The following is a 21,074-nucleotide window of genomic DNA, read 5'->3' as shown; positions in this document are numbered from 1 at the left end:
CCCTCCCTCTTCAAAATGATTTATCCTCAAATCGGGTCATTTTCTTGAAAAATGATCTTTCTTGATCATAGTTCCTTGAATTATATCTTTCTTCCATTGAGTTGAACACAACTCTTTCCGAAACCTGAAAATCAAAAACATTTTCATAGAAAAAATCAGAATGAAGGATTTCTTTCAACCCATCCCTTACACGATCATGGAACAATTCAAAGATGTTGCAATTCATATAAATATAATGAATATCTAGCGTTCCTTACAAATATTGTAAACTCAAGTTAACTCTTGGATCAAAAACAAAGTTTTGTCTTACCATTTCAATCTGAATCGAAAGTTTCATGGCTAGAAACATAGAAGAAACATGAAGCAATTGAAAGTTATAATCATGCAAAACATGCTTGAATCCTTTCAACCATAATATAGAACAATAATCTCTGGGATCAATTTGACTTTGTAGGTCATCAAAATTTACATATTTTGTTTTTGAAAATAATGATAAAACATGGAGCAAATGAAAGTGGCCAACACATTTATACAAAAAAAATTATGATGCTCTCATTCTCTCAACAATAACTTAGGAAAATATGCTCCAGGTTTAAACACATGGTTTTGATCACTTATTTTTGAATACAATAAAAACTTTTCTTTCAGCAACAATTCACACATGTCAAACAAACAAGATTTATGCATAGGCATGTTCAAACAATCAAAACTCTCAAAATTCCTTCAAAGAGGCAGAGATATCCATAAAATTTTCTCACATTGATTTAAAGAATTCACATAACAATCTAAATCAAACAGATTAAGCTTTTTACGTAAAATTTCATTATCACATAAAACAATCAAATTTTGTTGACATATAGTTGGAACAAAGACATCAATGTCCAAATCATCTTGCAATTTAATGTTATTTGAATCAACATGAAGCAAATCATGAGAAACATTCTAAAACACTATTCGGGACAAAATCAACAACTTTATTCAATGAATAAAAACAAAACAGTTTATTGTAAAGAATTTTTTTAAGATAAAAAACATTGGCAAACTTGTCAATGAAATTCAAAAAATACCAATTTGATTGAATCTCAAGAGGTTCCTTACCTTGCTTACCTTCGGAGATTTGATGAATATTTTTACTCTCCAACTTACCTTTTTCGATCAATTGGAACCATCTCTCATCGAAAGGTAATGAAGTTGGAACTCGTCCATGGGTGGAATTTTACAAGCCTATAATGAACAGAAATCAAAAGGCAAACTCAAATGTGGGTTAACAAAAACAGTCATCACCTTTGTTTGAATACTGTCTTCTTTTTCACTTGTTTTTTTTCATTCTCCTTTTCAAACTCTCTTTCTTTTTCCACACTATTTTATTTTTGAAAACTCACTCTCACTCTTCATTTCACTTTCTTTTTCAACAAAGACACTCGTTTCATTCACACTTTCTTTTATTTCTCCAATCTCAATGAAACACTCATCTTTTACGTTTTCTTTTCTTTCACTCTCCTCTTCCTCTTTTTCAATTTTTTTTCTTTTTCATTCTCAAACTATTTTTCAAGGTTTTTTTTCTCGCTCGCGTTATTTTTCTTTCTCTTTTCTTTCAAGCTCTCTTTTTCTTTCAATTTATTTTTCTCTCATTTTTTTCTTTTCTCAATTTCTTTTATTTTTCGCTCATTTTCTTTCATTATCAACTCTTGTCTTTTTTTCCTTTCAATTTCCTTTTCTCTCATTCTTTGGTTACAAGATGGGGTTGACGTGAAAGAATCATAATGAGAAGATTTTTGTTGGGTAAGAGTGGAAAGATTTACATACGAGACACAATCAACTCTTCGTGATTGAACCTCCATGGATGAGTACTTTGGCGCACTCGAAGAGATACTTGTGCCTTCTCATTTGTTACCTCGAAAGGCTTCAATCTCGTGGTTTGCTTTCCTCCAACTTGAATTCCTCAACGAATAGGAATCACGACATGGATCTCTTCTCAAGAAATCATAGGGCGATTGACTCCTTGACGATCTTGCTTCTATATGATCTAATTTTTTTGTATTTGGTCAGTTTCAAATCGCATAATTCTTCTCATTTCTTTCAACAACATTTGCAATTCCAACTCAGAAAGTTCTTAGGACATGATTTCAGTAAAGGATTAGGAAAAAAAGAATTAAATAGAATATGAATCTCACCAAATTCAAAATCCTCACAAATCCACTCGAAAGAAAAAAATTCACTCCGCTCGTGTTTCACTAAATTTTGGCTTTTTCTCACTCTTTTAGCCTCACCACTTGTGCATTTTTCCTTTCAAGTTCTTCCTAAATTTCTGGATCGAACTAGTTAGGACCTGATCAAAGAACACTTGCAACAGCCTATTAGCAACAAACAGTTGATATGTAGTAGGATAGGTTCAAAAAGGAAAGGAAAAGGTAACAATTTTTTTTAATTGAAAGATTTCAGTAGGGTGACAACTTGTCAGAAAATATAAGATATAATCTAGGATACGAATCAATTTTTTTATTATTTTTTTTCAACTTTAATTTTTTTACGAAATTTCAATTCTTATTTTTTTTCAACTTTTTTCACTATTTTGAAACTTCTAATACGATACTTGGATTAGATTTTCGTAGATCTGATACTAAATGATGCATTCTCGTAATCGTTAATTCAATTACAAAATGTTGAGTTACCTAATCGTTTAATTCTATATCATCTCAATTAGCATTCAAGGTGAAATTATGGATAATGGAAATTTGGTAGATGAAAATAATGAAAAGTGGGTTGGATGGATGACTTGCACAAATCAAACACTTAGAAATGAACCAACGATATGAGAGATCGTGACCCAATTTCTATAAAGTGAAATAACAAACAAGTCTTTCAAAAAGAAGAAGTAAACTGTGACCCGCTATTTACCAAAATAGGAACCAGCAATATGTTAGAATGCCACACTTCAGAACAAAAAAAGAAAAGAAGTGATAAGTTCTAAAGAAAAAGATTTGACGCCACAAGGAGTACCTTGATAAGTCTAAGTAAGTTCTTTCAAGAACAATGAGATAGATTTCTCACAATAACTCAAAAACATTCATTCAACAGTCTTTCAGCATAGTCTTACAAAACAATGTCCCTTACAAACTATTTATAGGCGGTATTGTGACTATTCCAATGCCTATGTGAGACCTTTCATCTTCAGTAATTAAGTAAGGTTATTACAAGTGTTAATTTCGTTTTAAACTCATGTAAGGAAGCAAATAGTCATGTCTCTTCACTTGATTCTGGTGTAGATGAAAAGGCATGTCTCTTCACTTTATTGATGACTTAATGAACCCTTAATGTGTTGTTCGGTGTCCCTTCATCTCCCTTAAACCAAATGTCAAAAGACTTGTGCATTCATCTCTTTAATGGGAACCATAACTAACTTTGAGTGCATGAAACCAATCATACTTGAAGAGTCATTCTTGGCCCATTTGAATAGCCACCATAATGAGCTTTGAGTGCTTCAATATCCACCAAAAATGTTCCCTTTAAGCACCAGCAATTAAGTGACAAAATGCACACTCTTTTATGCCGAAACTGAACAGCCATTTGAATGTGACAGCATTTGATTCTCCTTGACAAACAAACAGCCCTATTGCAACTTTAAAATATGTGACCAGCCTTTTGGAATTTCCTACAACAAACTATTGAACACACAATTAATTTATTTAATAAAACTTAAACACACTATAACTTATGCATTAAAAAGTAACATCCAAATTAAATAACATACTTATATAAACAAACTCAAACATATTTAACAACTAAGATGCTTAAATGCATGGTTTAAGATGTAAAGTAAATGAACAAATGAGTTACTTAATGCATGACTTAATTTAATGATGCAAACTTTAACTAACATGGGAGTTACATAATGCATGTCATAATTTATGATGCAAACTTAACTAACGTGAGAGTTACATAATACATGACTTCATTAAATATAGAACAAGTAGTGCATGTCACAATTAAAAGATGTAGATTAATAATGCAAGACATTAATTAAAAATGCATATAGTAAACAAGACATAATTAAAAGCTGTAGAATTAATTAAACTAAACTAACAGCCACATGCAAAACATTGCATGGACTTGGGACGTTATTTTGAGTCCAATGAGGGTTGGACATCTCATGTTCAGCCCAAACTTTCTGAATTAGGCCCATCATCACCTCTTTAAACTTCTTTGATCTAGCACGTGTTATAAACCCTATGATAATTTAAATTGAATTCTCTATTGAAACGGGCAAGTTGGAGTTTGGTCCACTTAATGAACTCGAATAAACTTCAATCGTTCTCGTGCATGTATCACTATCGTTGATGATATGCTTATGTCTTGTGTGTTATGCATATGAAATGGGTGTGGAAAGGTAATAAAATAGTAAGTTCATACTTAAAGTGTAAAATGATTGAAAAGGGAATGATAAGTTGAATTGATGTTGTTGTTTAAACTAAAGAAAGTAGATGCAATGGAAAGGAATGAAGTGCAAATGAAAATAAGAAAATTTGAAATGGTTTATTTTTTTATAAAATCCTAGTATGTTAGCGATGATATGTATATGTGATATTGTGGTTTTATTCACTTTGTGAGTTGTTGATTATGGTTTCATGAATCTTGCGGTATTGGTATAAGATTATTCTTGATATGTATAAATTTCATATTTGAATGGATTGACATGACTAAAGTTATACGAGCTTACTAAGCATTCATTGCTTACGTAGTTATTTTTCCTTTACTTTTTAGATTATCAAAAGTTTGATCGGGTTGGAAGCTTGTCAGAAATCCATCACACTATCCATCGATTATATCGGTAGACTTTGATGTCTTGGTTAAGATTATAATGGCATGTATTGGTGGACTTGTGGTTGATGTTTAGTTGAATGTTAGTTGATGAGTTTGACATATATAGGTCATTTTGGATGGTGAAGCCTTGGTACATTTGGTGCCTTGTTGATATGTGTTAATTTGATAATGTGTTACAGCATGTTTGAATGGCCAAAGTGATATATGATGAATTGACCTCAACATGGTCAAGATATGGTATACTTTGGTAACGCTTTGAATAGATGTGCATGATTGAAATATGGTTTGCATACATGTTGATTGTTGAAACCATCTAGATATGGTTAGATTTGTGTCATTTAGATGGCCTTAATGGTTGGAGTGGAAATGGTCATTTGAAGTTGTTTTTTGAATAACCAAATTGATATGTTTGAATGTGATTTTGGCATGCGGTCAATTATGGTATAACTTAGTATGGAATTAAACTATATATATGGATAAGTTATGATCAAATATGTATAAGTTAGATATATGTATATTTAGGATGAATGAAAACTATAATTCAAATGATAACTTCTAATGACAAGGCATAAGTTAAGCATGACATGTTTTAAAATGGTAGCAAGGTGATCAATTATACATATGTGTTGTTGAGTGTTTGCTTTGAGGTGCCTTTTGAGAATATTAGTTGTATGGATAAATATCATATTGATCTAGCTTTATTATGCATGTTTTAGGTATATTTTTGAATGCTTCAAATAGGTACAAGGGCTTGTATGTATGAGTATGTTTTGGGTGAAAGAAATGGCTTGAAAATGGCCTATTTCTTGTCCACACAGCTTAAGACATAGGTGTGTGTCTCAGTCGTGTGTGACACACGGCCATGTGACACGATCGTGTGACCCCTGTAGGTTTTTAAAGTTGCATTTTGAGAGTTACACGGCCTAGCACACCGGTATGTGGCTTGGCCATGTGACCCAAGTCAAAGAGTTACACGGGCACGAACATGGGCTGGAACACGATCGTGTGTCCCTATTTTGAACGTCCACATGGCCTAGGACACGGGCATGTGTCTCAACCAAGTGAGTCACACGGCCGTGTGACCCTTACAATTTAAATTTTCTGACTTTTGCTAAACTTTTTATTGTTTCCGATTTAGTCCAGAATCGTAAAGTGTTTCTAAGGCCTCGAGGGCTCGAAAAAAGGGACGATATGCTTGTGTGTTATTGAGCTTAATGTATTTTATAGAAATGGTTATAATTGAATGTTTTAAGTTAAATTTTTTATCGGTAATGCTCTGAAACCCTATTTCAGTGACGGATAAGGGTTAGAGGTGTTACAAGGCCAGCACTACCTAACCTAAAACCTTTTTCAACAGTGTCGCAGCCACAAAATACAACAATAACATCATAAAGTGCCCTTTTTGTTTCAAACAAGGGTTCTTGTTCAAGGACGAACCACACAAGGGCTATGATGAGTTTTGTGTCCTCCATCGTAGAGAAGCATGGGTGGAGTATTTTCTGTTTGCACCCTAAGGACATTTTCGGAAAGGTTGTTCGTGAATTTTATGCACATGTTAATTCACCTGATTCTCCTTTTATCTATGTTCATGGCACTTTAGTTCTGTTCAATAAAGATTGTAACGCGTAGGTTTGTGCAAGTGTACACAATCGTTATCAAGTAATAAGTAAGTATCGAGTTATCATCTCCACAGGGATTGTATTTGTGCTAAGTCACTTAATTTGTAAAATTATATTAACAAGTCGGTAAATAAAAACACAATATAGTTAAGAAGTGGTGATTAAAATATATTAAACTAAATGCAATGATCCCTAATGCAAATTATCCTAAGTATGCAAACTATATGAATGAAATAGATTTTAGTAAAATTAAACACAATTTGCAACAATTATAACAAAAATAAACTAGGACAATTACTTTAATTAAACTAAATTTATTATCAACATGCTTAATAACATTCGAATAAACATTCCATGGCAACTTGATCTTTCATGAGTTTGGAAACCACATTAGGTCCTTTCGGAATCCTTTACTTAGTAAATACACATTTTACTGATCCATATTTACTAAGGGTTTCTTAGCATTCGTGTGAGGTAACAGGGACATGTCAGGTTTGAAACAATTTAATCACACAAATCTAAAAACTATGCAGATAACAGAGCTTGGTCAGACTTGTTATGCAACCTCCAATTTAATCGAGTCAGGATCTAAATTGAGCATGCACATTTCAATTATGTGTCCATTAGCCATCGTCTAGTCAGGATTGCTCAGCTAATTTAGGTGCATTTCAATTATGTATGAACGAAATACAAACTTCATTTTAATTGAAAACATGATCAATTGAGGCACAAACATTATAAGCATGAATCAAATAAATATTATTTAATCAAAGCAATCATCCTAGCTTAAATAAAATTAAGCTAACATTGTTTTAAACAAGAACAAAGAACACATATCAAATATCTTTATATTAAATTAAAGAAACGAAAGATTAAACCCAATTCAGAGTGGTTATCACCCAAGGCTCTGACTGATGAGGCTCCTTAGTTCCTTTGCTTTGCTACTTTGCTGATGGCTCTCCAAGGTGGCCGACCAAGGGTTCTTTAAGAGGCTTAATTGCTAAAATCTCTATGAAGAGATGATGCTAGGCGTGGGAATGGAAAAGGCTAAGAGAATTTGGAGAAAAGAGAGAATGATGCTTGAGGGATGATGAATGAAGGAATGAGAGGGTATTATTTATAGGTGAGAAAAAGGGGATAGTTTGCTAAAAATAGTGGATGTTAACCTCTTCAAATCTCCTCAAATTGTGGCTTTCCATGCTTAGTGGCTTTTGACTTGATTTTTGCTTGATTTTTAAGCAATTTTGGATGCCACACAACTCAGGACTGAAACTCAGTCAATCGTAAATCTTCGAGCAAATCTTTAATTTCTTCAACACTGCAAGGGCCTTGTGTAATTAAACCAAAGAATGGTTTAAATAGACAGCCATGTGTAGTCGAATATTGGGTTGACTTGGTCTCAAATTTGGACGATTTTGTAATCCAGCAAAGCTATCCGACCTATCCAGAATAAATCAATAAGTTATAGGACCAAAGAATAAAATTTATCAAATTTAATTAATTAAAACCCAAATTATTAATGAAATATTTTAAAATAAATTATTAAATATAATTTTATAATTTATTATTTAATTTAATCATGCATGACCCACTTTCTGTATTAAAAAAATATAATATATTCAAATTAATATAATATAAAATAAGCCATTTATTGCATGAAAACTATATAATAAAGCATAAAATCACATTTTAATAATTTCTATGTCCTAATTTCATATTTTCACATATTTCATTAATTTATTAAATAATTACTTAGTTTTAACAACGAATTTAAGTAAAAAGGTGATAATTTACATAGGAAAAATCCTATATATTTTTCTGTTTACACACCCCCAAACTTAAATCATTGCTTGTCCCGAGTAATGTTTATGCAAAGTAAAAGGTCTTGCTAAGGCAAAATTGCTAATTGTGTAAGTAGCATCAATCTTTGTCCCAAAATCATGCACTAATACCTTCATGCTTATCGATCTTCTTTATTAACAAGTAATTCATATGCAAACATTCCTTAAGATTATACTAAGCTTCACAATATGCCAACATGAATCATAGCTTGCAAGTATGTCACAGCCATAGATAACATTCTTCATTCAACATAATTTCCTATCAATAAAGCAAACAATCACAAGGCTTATTTATGATCTTCATATGTTGAACTTAGGACTTCCTCTCCACTAATGTAGGTGACATAATCATCAAATCAATAGGCCTTTTATAAGGTTGTAATGGGGCTCAGTTAAAGGTAGGGATTTTAAGAGATGAGACATTTCGGTTTTAAAAATCTTAACCTTTAAATTTGTCTTGGTTTTCTTGTAATACAACCTTTTTCTTTAAGTGAACCTTTAGAACACCCCCAAACTTATTTTGAACTCAAGCTCATACATTTTTCCTTTTTGAGACTAAGCGAACTTTTCTTCGCTCTTTTTTTAAAGCATGAGCACATACATCTTTATGAAAATTTCCTTAAATGTTGATTCTCAAGACAACTTTAGTTAAGATAGGTGCACAAAATTAGGATAATTTTAAAAAGATGGTAACTGACTTATAATGTAGGTTCATTGCAAAAATAGGCCTTTAAGCTCAAAATTACAGTTTCAAGGGTCTAATATCATAGAGTTGGCTTGAAAATGCTCAAACGGTCCAAAGAAATAGTGCCTATATTATTTTAGATTTTTATATCCCCAAGGATTTCGCCTCAAGAAAGTTACTAAGTCAATTCTAAAGATATAAACCTTCATGCATGTCTAATCTCAAAAGAAACTAAGTTTTCATGGCAAACATTACTAAGGCTAAGATCATACAAGCATTCCATTCTTCATGATAACATAGTTTCACATCATCATGCATACTTGTATACAAACTATCTCAGTAAGAAAAAAATATCTCTAAACATTCATTTATTAAAACATACTTATGAAAGAAATAATTGAAGCATACTTGAAAAAAATTTAAAAGTTCGAGCAATTTATTTGCCTTACCCCTTTAAAAAGAAGCAATGTCCTCATTGCAAGAACAAAGTAATGAATGAAAACTGAACACCAGGTAGGGTTGTAAAGAAAGAGAGGTGAGTCATTAAGACTGCTTAAATGCCAAGTCTTCCCTAATAACCCAATCCTAGACATGTTCATTCTCATTACCACATCACTTAGTCTTATTCTTTCCAAAGAAGTGTTTAGTGTGTTCATGCTTGCTATGTTTTATTCTGAAAAAATTAAATCCTAATTACGAAAGAAATAAATTCCTAAAGACCTAAAAATAATTAAATAAATAATAGGACAAGAATCCCCCATTTTTATTTTTCTGACTTATTCCCTTTGTCTTCTTTAGCTCCATCTCTACTTGCATCGTCAGTATCTTTCGTCCATGTCTCAAAGATATCATCTGGGAACTCAAGAAAAAATGTATTAAAGATATTCTTATAAGTATTTTGAATTGAGTCATCTCTAGTTTTTACATATTTCTAATAAGTTTTTTGTTGATTGTGCATGAACTTGCACATATCCATCAAAATTAACATCTCTGATTTCCTTGAAGTACTTGCAGAAGTCAGCATGGGAGTTGTATATTCAGGTTCAACACTTAGCTTGACTGGTTCTTCTTTTGGCTCAACCCTTGGTTCAGGAATGTTTGGTTCCTTATCAGATTCTTCCTCTTCACTTTCTGTGACTAAATTACCTTCAGTTTCAGTTCCATCTGTTGACTCCTCTATATCCAGCTCAGTTGGCTCTTCTTGCTCGCCTTGATTCAGTTCATGCACCCTCTCTACTAATCTTTCAATATCATAATTTGTAATGCATCCTTGAACATATCGCCCCTTCAAATTTTCTTATGTTTTAACATGAGCCTTTAAGCAAAATGAAGTGATTAATAATGGGAAATAAGCACTTCCTGCCTTTTTTAGCACAATCGTGAATCTCCTTGAGGATAATTTTCCCAACATTAATGGACTTATCTATCAAAATTGCATATAACAAAAGCATCCGTTCCATCGAGATGGTGGAACTATGTGAGATAGGCATAAAACTGTAGCGAACAAAATAAAACCATACATTTGCTACTGGTTTTAAGTATTCTTTTCGATAAGAATGGCTCCCATACTTTCTTATAATCCATTGGGATCCCAGATTTGTCATAACATCAAGCACTTGTTGAAGAAAATCCCAATTGATATTGTTCATCATAGGGTAGTACTCATCTTCTTCAACATCAGGTAAATTAAACAAATCATTGATGGACTTAGAAGTAAGAGGTACCTTTTTCTTTCGAACGATGACTTCAATAGCATCTTGCGTAGTCAAACTAGCATAGAATTCTCGAACTAGTTCATCCTCGGGAAGTGAACAAGCATCACAAAATCATTACCACTTGAGAGCATTGATTTTCTTTCTAACCAGTATAGGTACAACCATTAAATAATTACTCTTCAAGTCAAAACCTTTTTCCAGCATCATAGGTTGATGCTTGAAGATTGAATCAAATCTTTCTTTCACTTCTTCATCGATCAAAATCGGGTTTTCAAGAGTAGTCTTTGAAGATTTGGTTCTTTTGCCAGACATGGCATCTTTTCCTAAAAATTCGGCAAAGTTTCTGCACAAAAGAGAAAAGAGAAATCAGCAAAGTGGGTAGAACTTGCTACGGCAAAAAAATCTTACAACAGCAAGGATGGTGCGGCAGCGACGATGACGTGCATCAGCAATGGTGGTGCTTTGGCAATCTCTTTGTGGCGGCAATAGAGAATTTCAGTAAAAAGGAAAAAGAACTAGGGTTTTTTCCGGGATTTGAGGTTGACAGCACAAAAGAGAGATTTATGATTTTTTTTTGTGTAAGCAAATTGCTTTGAGGGATACGAAAATTAGTAGAATGGAGAGGGGTTTATATAAGAAAAAATTAGGGCAACATGTAGCTAAAATTTAGCTACATTAGGGTTAGTTGGGTGGCAAGTAATGGGTGTGACGGCAAGGCATGGATTTTTCCCTCCTTTTTGTTGTCTTGGGCCTCAAAATCGGACTGTATCTTACTAAAAAAACTGATTAGTACTTGGGCCAAATTTGACCCCCTTTATTAACATAAAAATTTAAAATTTAAACAAAACAAATGAAATTTAAAAATTTTATGTCTTAATTAGAAAATTTCTTCTTAACAAATTACATTAAATTAATTTCTAAGAAGGGTTGGAGGGGTCATAGCGGTCCCGCTTAAGTTCCAATCTCCTTAGACAGAATTAATTAAACGTAATAAGTTAAGAAAATAAGTTCTAATTATTTATTTATTTACAAAATGAGTTCATGAAAAATTAAAGGTCTATTAATTTAAGCAAGGATTCAACTCGCTCAACTTCACCATTTTAGTAATGTTTGAGACGTTGACCATTAAATTTAAATGTACCTCCGTAATTGTTGTATAATTCAATAGCTCCATAAGGATAAACTCGGTAGATGGTATAAGGTCCTTTCCATCGGGATTAAGCTTCCCAAGAAATAACTTAAACCTTGAATTAAACAACAAAACCTTCTGACCTTTTTAAAACTCACGAGGTTGTATATGACTATCATGCCATCTCTTTGATCTTTCTTTACACATTTTGGCATTCTCATAGGAAAACAACCTCAGCTCTTCCAACTCATCAAGTTGTAACATCCTTCTCTCACCGGCTTGCTTAAGATAAAAGTTCAACTGCTTCAAATCCCAGTGAGCTTTATCCTACAACTCTAATGGCAAATGACATGCATTTCCAAAGACTAACCGATAAGGAGTCATTCCTAACGGAGTCTTAAATGTTGTTCGATAGACCCATAATGCATCATCGAGCCTTCGAGACTAATCTTTTCTGCTAGGGCGTACTACCTTTTCAAGGATACCTTTGATTTCGCGATTCACTCTTTCAACTTGCCCATTAGACTGGGGGTGATAGGCAGTAGCAATCTTGTGCTTCACATCATATTTGTCAAGCAACCACTTAAGCCATTTGTTTACAAAGTGAGAACCTTCATCACTAATAATAGCTCTCCGTGTCCCAAATTATGTAAACACATGCTGATGTAGGAATCGCATGACTACCTTAGCATCATTTGTAGGGTATGCTTCAACTTTAACCCACTTGGATACATAGTCCATGTAACAGCTCGAATTTTGGGCTAGTCAGAATAGTGGTTTCGGGACCACAAATTTGATGGGAAAAAAATTATTTTCATTATATTTTTATGGTCTACGATTTCACAAAATGATTTCGTGAAAATTTCGCTCTAAAATTTTGACGTTTGGGCACTCAATTTAGTCAAAAGGACTAAATTGTAAAAAGTGCAAAAGTTGAGTTCTACATGTTAGAAGAGTCCAATTGTTATGAAATTTTAAATTGGAGGTCCTTAAATGGTAATTAGACCATTGGTTAACTTTTTGGACAAAAATGGACAAGAGATAAGTGAAATAGGAAACTTTTAAGTTGGGGGCATTTTGGTCATTTAGTAATTAAAAGAATTAAAAAGGCCAAAATAGCCAAAAATTTGTCCATCTTCTCCATGGTGAACGAAATCAGCAAGGGGGAAGCCATATTTAGGGTTTGCAAGCTTCCAAGCTCCATAGTAAGTGATTCCAAGCCCTATTTTTAATGTTCTTTACGTTTTTGGAGTCCTGGTAACTTGTTTTAGCTTATTCTAGCAATAATTTAATCTAGGATTCATATTTGGAAAAACACCCATCGGTGAAATATGTTTATTTTGATGTTTTATGGTAGAATATGAAGCTTGAAATTATGTTAAATAACTTTTGCTAGCCGATTTTAAGTGAAAACGAGTAAATTGACATAATCGTAAAAATACCTAATGTTCATAAGTGTTAGAGTGAGAATTTGATGTTGCCATAGAAGGGAAAAATGTTCAGCATGTCATAAAACATAAGAAAAAGGAATAAAGTTTAATTTCTGAGCCTAGTGGCAAAATTGTAATTTTGTGAAACTTTAGGGGCAAAAATGTAATTTGCCAAAATGTGATTTTTGGACTGGATTGAATAATGTGAGTGTTAAATAAGTTAAATGTGTTATTATAAGTCAAGAAAGACAAGGGATTGACTTTGATTAGTGAAAAAGGAAAAAATGAGAAAAAGTGAGAAATTTCCCGATTGAACATTCGGAATAAAAAGGGATACGAATGAAGCGACAGAAATGATCACATATGTGGCATGGACTGTGTGTAGGCCACTATGTGAAAGTGGAAGTGATGGTCACGTGTGTAGTACTATGTGCAGGTTACTAAGTGTACCGGAATGATAGGTCGCATGTGTAGTACTATGTGCAGGCTACTATGCGTACCGAATAGCTTCTATCACGTGTGTAATACTATGTGCAGGCTACTACGTGTATCGGATAGTGATGGTCACATGTGTAGTACTATGTGCAGGCTACTATGTGTACCAGAATGATAGGTCGCATGTGTAGTACTATGTGCAGGCTACTATGCGTACCGAGTAGCTTCTATCACGTGTGTAGTACTATGTGTAGGCTACTACGTGTATCGGATAGTGATGGTCACATGTGTAGTACTATGTGCAGGCTACTATGTGAACCGGTATTATTAATTATAAGGTGGTTGCTATGTGTTGATCCCAGCGGCTATCATTGATTACAAAGGGTGGTTGCTGCGTGCTGAATCCACCGTGTATCTGTTATTATTCCGAAGTGTTCATCGGGAAATTGACTAAGTGAAAATAAATGAGATCATGTAACGATTAAGTGTGATTGAATGATGAATATATGTATGGAATTGAATTGAATAATAATTGAAAGTGAAAAAGTGAAATTATGAAAAAGTAAAATTAGCAACAAAACAGTTTTGGACAGTAACAATAGTGTGAATTTGAAAAATCACCAAAAATGGTGGAAATTGAATTATAGAGTGAATAAGATATGAAATTAAATATTAATGAGTCTATTTTTATATAAAAGAAAAAGAGCAAGCAAAAGAGTTATATATTTTGAGATATTTGAATTTTAGTGAGGCAGGGTCGGATTAATTTCGGAATCCCCTGTTCTGACTTTGGAAAATAATTAAAAATTGTAAAAATATAATTATGAGTTATAATTTATATTTATAGAATCCTTAATGAGTCTATTTTCAAAGGAAATAAATGAAAATATCATCTTAATTATGTACAGTGAGATAATTATTTTTAGTGAAGAGAGGTCAGAAATGTTGAGTAGTGAAATAGGGGTGACTTTAAAGAATAAACTGTACTAATTTGCTAAGCCAAAAATTCTGAAAATTTTATGGTAAGAGGATATGTGAGTCTAATTTTGGGGAAATTAACAGAACTTAATTTGGAGATCTGTAGCTCCAGATAAAAATAATTTAGTGACTATAACTCGACTAGACAGCTTTGAATTTAAATATAAGTGAATGGTGAAATTATGTATAATGCTATTTAAGCATGTTATATACATAAAGGATGTGGGATGGAGAGGAGGAGGAGGACAATAAAGCATATGAATGAATTGTGTATAATTGGTTAAATGTCTGATTATAATCGATAAATGTTGAAATAGGAGTGATGATTATATTGGTGCATTACTGGCCATGGTAAGCTCATGAGAGAAAATAAAGTTTCATAGCATATGCGTGTGGTATATTTGGCATGAAATGATGTCATGAGTGGCTCATGAATTAACTCATGTTGGTAAGTTGATGCATAATTATAGTATTCAAATATATACATATTTGTAATATTTTTCTATGTGATTCAGAAAAAGGGGAATAAATAGCATACTGAAAATTAGGCCATGGTGCTAGTTTATGTTAAAGGAGTGTTTTATGCATATCTTAAGTAATGGAATGTTATGAATTTTGAGATTAATTTTCTAGTCAAATAAATGACAAATTAATTGATTACGTATTCGTAATTTTGACATATGCTTGGTATATGAAACATAATAATATATGCTTGAATAAACTTTAAGTATTCGAATGACATGGATTTGATGGTGATGAGATTCAAACATTGAATTCATGAAGCACAGGTGTTGTATTATTGTTGTGTGATAGCTTGGTTCAAGAAATTGGTTAGGTAAATGGTAAGTGAAAGCATTTATGGATATAGAAGAAAATTCGGAGTGAATATGAAATTTAGCTCAATTAAATGATTTCATCAATTAAACATTGTGTATACCAGAATGTGTTAGTGAATTACATTTTCGTAAATTGACATTCAAAGTTCAGTTAGTGATATATGAAAATAACATGAAAAGATTTATGATTGTGATTAATATTGATTCTGACTTAAAGTGGATTCTTCAATATTGGATTGATTTAACGGATATATTGAGCATATGAATAGGTATGTATTGGGCCTCGTAAACCCTAATTAGCGACTCGAAGATAATAATTTGAAAGTTTTTAATTTGGATGAAATTTTATAACTCGGTTTAATATTTTTATAAGTGTATTTATTCTGGTAATGCCTCGTACCCTATTCCAGTATAGAATATGGGTAAGGGGTGTTACAATGTGACATCACCAAATTCGGCCCTAATGTTTAGGCCGGGTTTTGGGTGTTACAGTCCGCTGCAACTAAGATGTATTTGTTCCCATATGAAGAAGGAAACGGGCCTAAGAAGTCAATACCCCATACGTCGAACAATTCAATCTCCAAAATGTTTGTCAAGGGCATCTCATTCCTCATTGATATATTTCTAGTCCTTTGGCATTTATCACAGTTCTTCACATAAGCATAAGTATCTTTAAATAGTGTAGCTCAAAAGAAACCTGCTTGTAAAATCTTTGTTGCAGTACATGAACCACCAAAGTGTCCCCCACCTGGAGATGAATGGCAATGATACAAGATCTCAGCAATCTCGCTTTCAGCTACACACTTTCAGATTATATTATCTAAACATTGTTTAAACAAAAGCGGATCCTCCCAAAGATAATGCCGACTATCATGAAGGAATTTTTTTCTTTGTTGGTATGTCATTTCTCAAGGAATTATTCCACATCCAAGATAATTGGCAAAATTAGCAAACCAGGGTATTTCATGAATTCGATTTACCTCAAATAAGTGTTCATTTGGGAAATTCTCGTTGATAGGCACACATGACTGAGTTACCTCATCTTGCTCCAACCTCGACAGATGATCAGCTATTTGATTTTCAACACCTTTTCTGTCTTGGATATCAAGGTCAAATTCTTGGAGTAAAAGTATCCAACAAATTAGCCTTGGTTTTGCATCTTTTTCGTGAGCAAGTATTTAATGGCCGCATGGTTAGTAAATACTGTAACTTTGGTACCTATAAGATATAAGCAGAATTTGTCAAAAGCAAAAACTATAGCAAAAATTTCCTTTTCGGTTACCACATAATTGCGTTGGGCTCCCGTCAAAGTTTTACTTGCATGGTAAATAGGGTGAAACACTTTATTTCTTCTTTGACCCATCATAGGTCCAACGGCATAGTCACTTACATCGCACATCAACTCAAAAGGTGAGTTCCAATCAGGTGTAACGATTATTGGGGCTGAGATTAACCGCTTCTTTAACTCTTCAAAAGCTTCCAAACATGCTTTGTTGAAATCAAACACTGTATCTTTCTCTATCAACAAACACAACGGTTTAGAAATTTTCGAGAAATCTTTGATAAACCTTGGATAAAACCCGGCATGGCCTAAGAAACTTCTGATTCCTTTCACATTCGTTGGGGCTGGTAATCTTTCAATTACGTTTACCTATGTTTTATCGACTTCAATTCCTTTTTTTTTGTGATCTTATGACCTAAGACAATCCCTTCCTTAACCATAAAATGACATTTTTTCCTAATTAAGGACAAGATTCGTCTCTTCGTATCTCTTCAGTACCTTAGTCAAATTACTCAAACAGATATCATAAGTGTTACCAAAAATAGAAAAATCATCCATGAAAACCTCAACAAAATTTTCAACCATATCAGTAAATATTGTCATCATGCATCGTTGAAAAGTTGCAAGTGCATTGCATAAACCAAAAAGCATTCGCTTAAAACCAAACCTACCATATAGACAAGTAAAGGTTGTTTTATGTTGGTCTTCCGGGGCTACAACTATTTGGTTATATCCCGAATAGCAATCTAAAAAATAATAAAATTCATTACCTATCAGTCGATCTAACATCTGATCTATAAAAGGCAACGAAAAATGGTTCTTTCGAGTGGCTTTGTTCAACTTTCTGTAATCAATACAGATTTTCCAACCGGTAACAATTCTTATTAGAATTAACTCATTACGCTCATTTTCAAAAATCGTGATTCCACCTTTCTTCGGCAGACATGCACCAGACTTACCCATGAACTATCTGAAATAGGATAGATGATTCATGCATCTAACTATTTGATCACTTCCTTTCTCACAACTTCTTTCATAATAGCATTAAGCCTCATTTGCCCATCAATTCGAGTTTTTTCACCTTCTTCTAAAATGATTTTATGCATGCAAAAAGAAGGGCTTATACCTCGAATATCAGCAATGGTCCAACCAATTGCTTTCTTAAATTTCTTTAGAACAGCAATTAGTTGCTCCTCTTGATCTTTCGTCAGTTTCGTTGAAATAATCACAGGCAAAGTAGAACAATCACCTAAATAAACGTATTTCAAATGGGAAGGAAGTAGCATTACTTCGAGTTTAGGTGGTTCTTCAATTGACAACTTGGGTTGCACAAACTTCCAACTCTAACGGTTCAAATCGTGTGGATTGAATAAAATTTCTCGGATTAGCTTCCATCAAAGCCATGTTTTCTTCACCTTCTTCATCCTCCAAAGGGTCAAGATCTAAGGCTTTCTCCAATAGATCTTCTTCAAAACTGCTTTCCATAGAAACCAAGGTTTCTATCTCTCCCATAACTAAACACTCCTCTGCCAGATAGGGAAATTTCATAGCTTTAAGAATGTTAAAAGTTACCTGATCATTTTAAACTCGCATGGTGAGTTCTCATTTCTGCACATCAATTAACGTTCTTCCTATGGCTAAGAAAGGTCTCTCAAGGATAATCGACACTTCCTTGTCTACTTCAAAATCTAAGACAATGAAATCAGTAGGAAAAATAAATTTATCGACTCTTACCAAAACATCCTCGATCTTTCCTTCGGGATATGCTACAGATCTTTACCTATTCCTAACATCTTGAAAATAGACTTAGGCATCAAGTTGATACTCACTCCTTAGTCACACAAAGCTTTACCACAGTAAGATTCACCAATTTTACAGGGTATAGTAAAGCTTATTGGGTCTTTCAATTTCGATAGCAATTTGTTCTGTAGGAACGCACTGCACTCCTTTGTCAAGGCAATAGTCTTATACTCACTTAATTGTTTCTTCTTGGACAGTATATCCTTAATAAACTTCACATAATTTTGTATTTGTTCTAAATTCTCCACCAATGGAATATTGATGTGTAACTGCTTCAGAACATCAAAAAACTTCTTAAATTGCACCTCATGTTTTTGCTTATTTTGCTGCAATCTTTGCAGATATGAAGGTAATGGAAATTTTGGTTGAATCGGACAACTTTTCTGAGTAGGTAAATCTGCATCCAAATAAGATGTTAAAATATCTGAATTCACTAAGTCAGGGTTTACCTTATTAGAATTTGCAGATTCTGATCCCTTTGGTGTGGGAACTTCAACAGCTAGTTGATTCTTCTCAACGGGCTTATCTTCGACATCAATCAATTGGGGTTCTAGAATTTTACCACTTCGCAATGCCACTGCTTTGATATGTTCTTTACCCAAATTTCTTAATTTCTCAGTATTGCTCGGCAAGGTTCCTTGCGGTCTATTACATAGCTCCGTAGCTAACTGACCCATTTGGTTTTCCAAAATTTTTCAGTGTTGATGTTTGGCTTTGGATCAAAGCGTCATTCTTTGCCATTTACGCTTTCAACAAGTTTTCCAAACTGTTTGATGCCTCAGCTTGAGGTGGTTTTGGAGCTTGCTGAGTAAACCTTTGAGATTGGTTGGGTCTTTGCTGCAATAAGTTGTTGTTCAATCCATTTCCTTGGTTACTCCAAGAAAAGTTAGGATGATTACGCCATGAAGAATTGTATAACTTGGACTGGAGTCCTTGTCCACTCTTATTTTGATAATGGTTCCCCACATAGTACACTGACTCGAGTTTAATAGACAATTCTCAAAAGAATGACCTTTCACACAGTACACAGAGGAAACTACTTCAAACAGACTTGGTGGCTGAGCTACAGAATTATTAGTACTATTAGCTGTTAATTGTTTTATCATAGAGGAAGTAGACGATACATGAGCTGATAACGAAGTGAGGGTGTCAACTTCATGAACTCCAACTCCACGTCTTCCTAAAGCTGTTCTATTTGTTGGCCATTGATAGTTATTACTCGCGATCCTCTCGATGATCTCATAAGCCTCATTATAAGACTTAAACAAAATTGCACCATTTGCGGAAGCATCTACCATCAATCTTGTATGTGCATTGAGACCATTATAGAATGTCTCCAACTGGATACAATGAGGAATCCAATGATGAGGACACTTACAAAGTAACTACTTGAATCGCTCCCAAGCCTCATACAAAGACTCGTCGTCCAGTTATTAGAAAGTTGTGATCTCGTTCCTTAACTTAGCATTTTTGCTAGGTGGGAAATACTTAACCAAAAATCTCTCTACTAATTCTTGTCATATAGATATGGAACTTGGTGGCAATAAATTGAGCCATGCTCGTGCTCATCTAGCAACGAGTACGGAAACAACTTCAACCTCAGTGCGTCTTCAGTCCCACCGATCATCTTGAGTGAATCACTCACCTCCATAAACATTTGAAGGTGGAGATGTGGATCTTCCGTGGGCATACCACTAAATTTGCCCACCGTTTGTAGCATTTGAAACATGACTGGTTTCAATTCAAACTGGGTTACCTCAATATCTGGCCTTCTAATTCCTGGGTTTAACTCACTAAAAAGTGGCACAGCATATTGTCTGATGCATCGATCCCTATCACCAGCAATGAGGATTGGATTTCGTACATGATCAACTTCATTACCTTGGTCTTCATTCTAATTTCCAAAGTCCATCTCGACTTGTCTTTGAGCTGTTCATTCACGTCTTCTTTGTCTGAAAGTTCGCTCAATTTTAGGGTCTACAGGGAGTAAATCGATAATTCGATCTATGCTCATAAACACCTGAAAAGAAAATCACACAAATTAAAAAGAATAAGTTAGTAATGTTAAAAATAAATCAAATTGAAAATAAATAATTACACGAAAAAATTTACTATGGCAACAGTTGACATTCCCCGGAAACGGCACCAAAAACTTGTAACGCATAGGTTTGTGGAAGTGTACACAGTCATTATCAAGTAATAAGTAAGTATCGAGTTATTGTGTATGTTGTGTAAATTTCATACGAGCTTACTAAGCATTCATAATGTTTATCTTGATTGTTTCTATCTTTGTATAGCTTATTTTACGGAACGCATTGGTTGCAACAATCTAGAGCTCACATTATCCGGTCTCTGATTCGGTAGTCTTTTATTTGTTACACATTCAGTTATGTGGCATGTGTATAGAGTTGTATTTGTGTTTAAGTTATCTTGGATGTTCATGATCTTAGTCTAATGATGTTGATGATGTTGGATGATTTGGTATATTAAGAGTTATGTAGTG

The 21,074-nt window shown here is 33.6% G+C and overlaps 1 non-coding gene across 1 annotated transcript; it reads left to right on the top strand.

Annotated features, from left to right (window-relative positions):
• The first annotated feature begins 19,927 nt into the window (after positions 1 to 19,927).
• LOC121215873 (small nucleolar RNA R71) lies at positions 19,928 to 20,034 on the top strand. Its single transcript, XR_005911842.1, has one exon. It is a non-coding gene; the product is annotated as a small nucleolar RNA R71 (small nucleolar RNA).
• Positions 20,035 to 21,074: the final 1,040 nt, after the last annotated feature.

The sequence above is a fragment of the Gossypium hirsutum genome, chromosome D03 (genome assembly GCF_007990345.1).
Source record: "Gossypium hirsutum isolate 1008001.06 chromosome D03, Gossypium_hirsutum_v2.1, whole genome shotgun sequence".
NCBI lineage: Eukaryota > Viridiplantae > Streptophyta > Magnoliopsida > Malvales > Malvaceae > Gossypium > Gossypium hirsutum.
The sequence above is the reverse complement of the archived record's forward strand: the minus strand, read 5'-3'. Positions and strand labels throughout refer to the sequence as shown.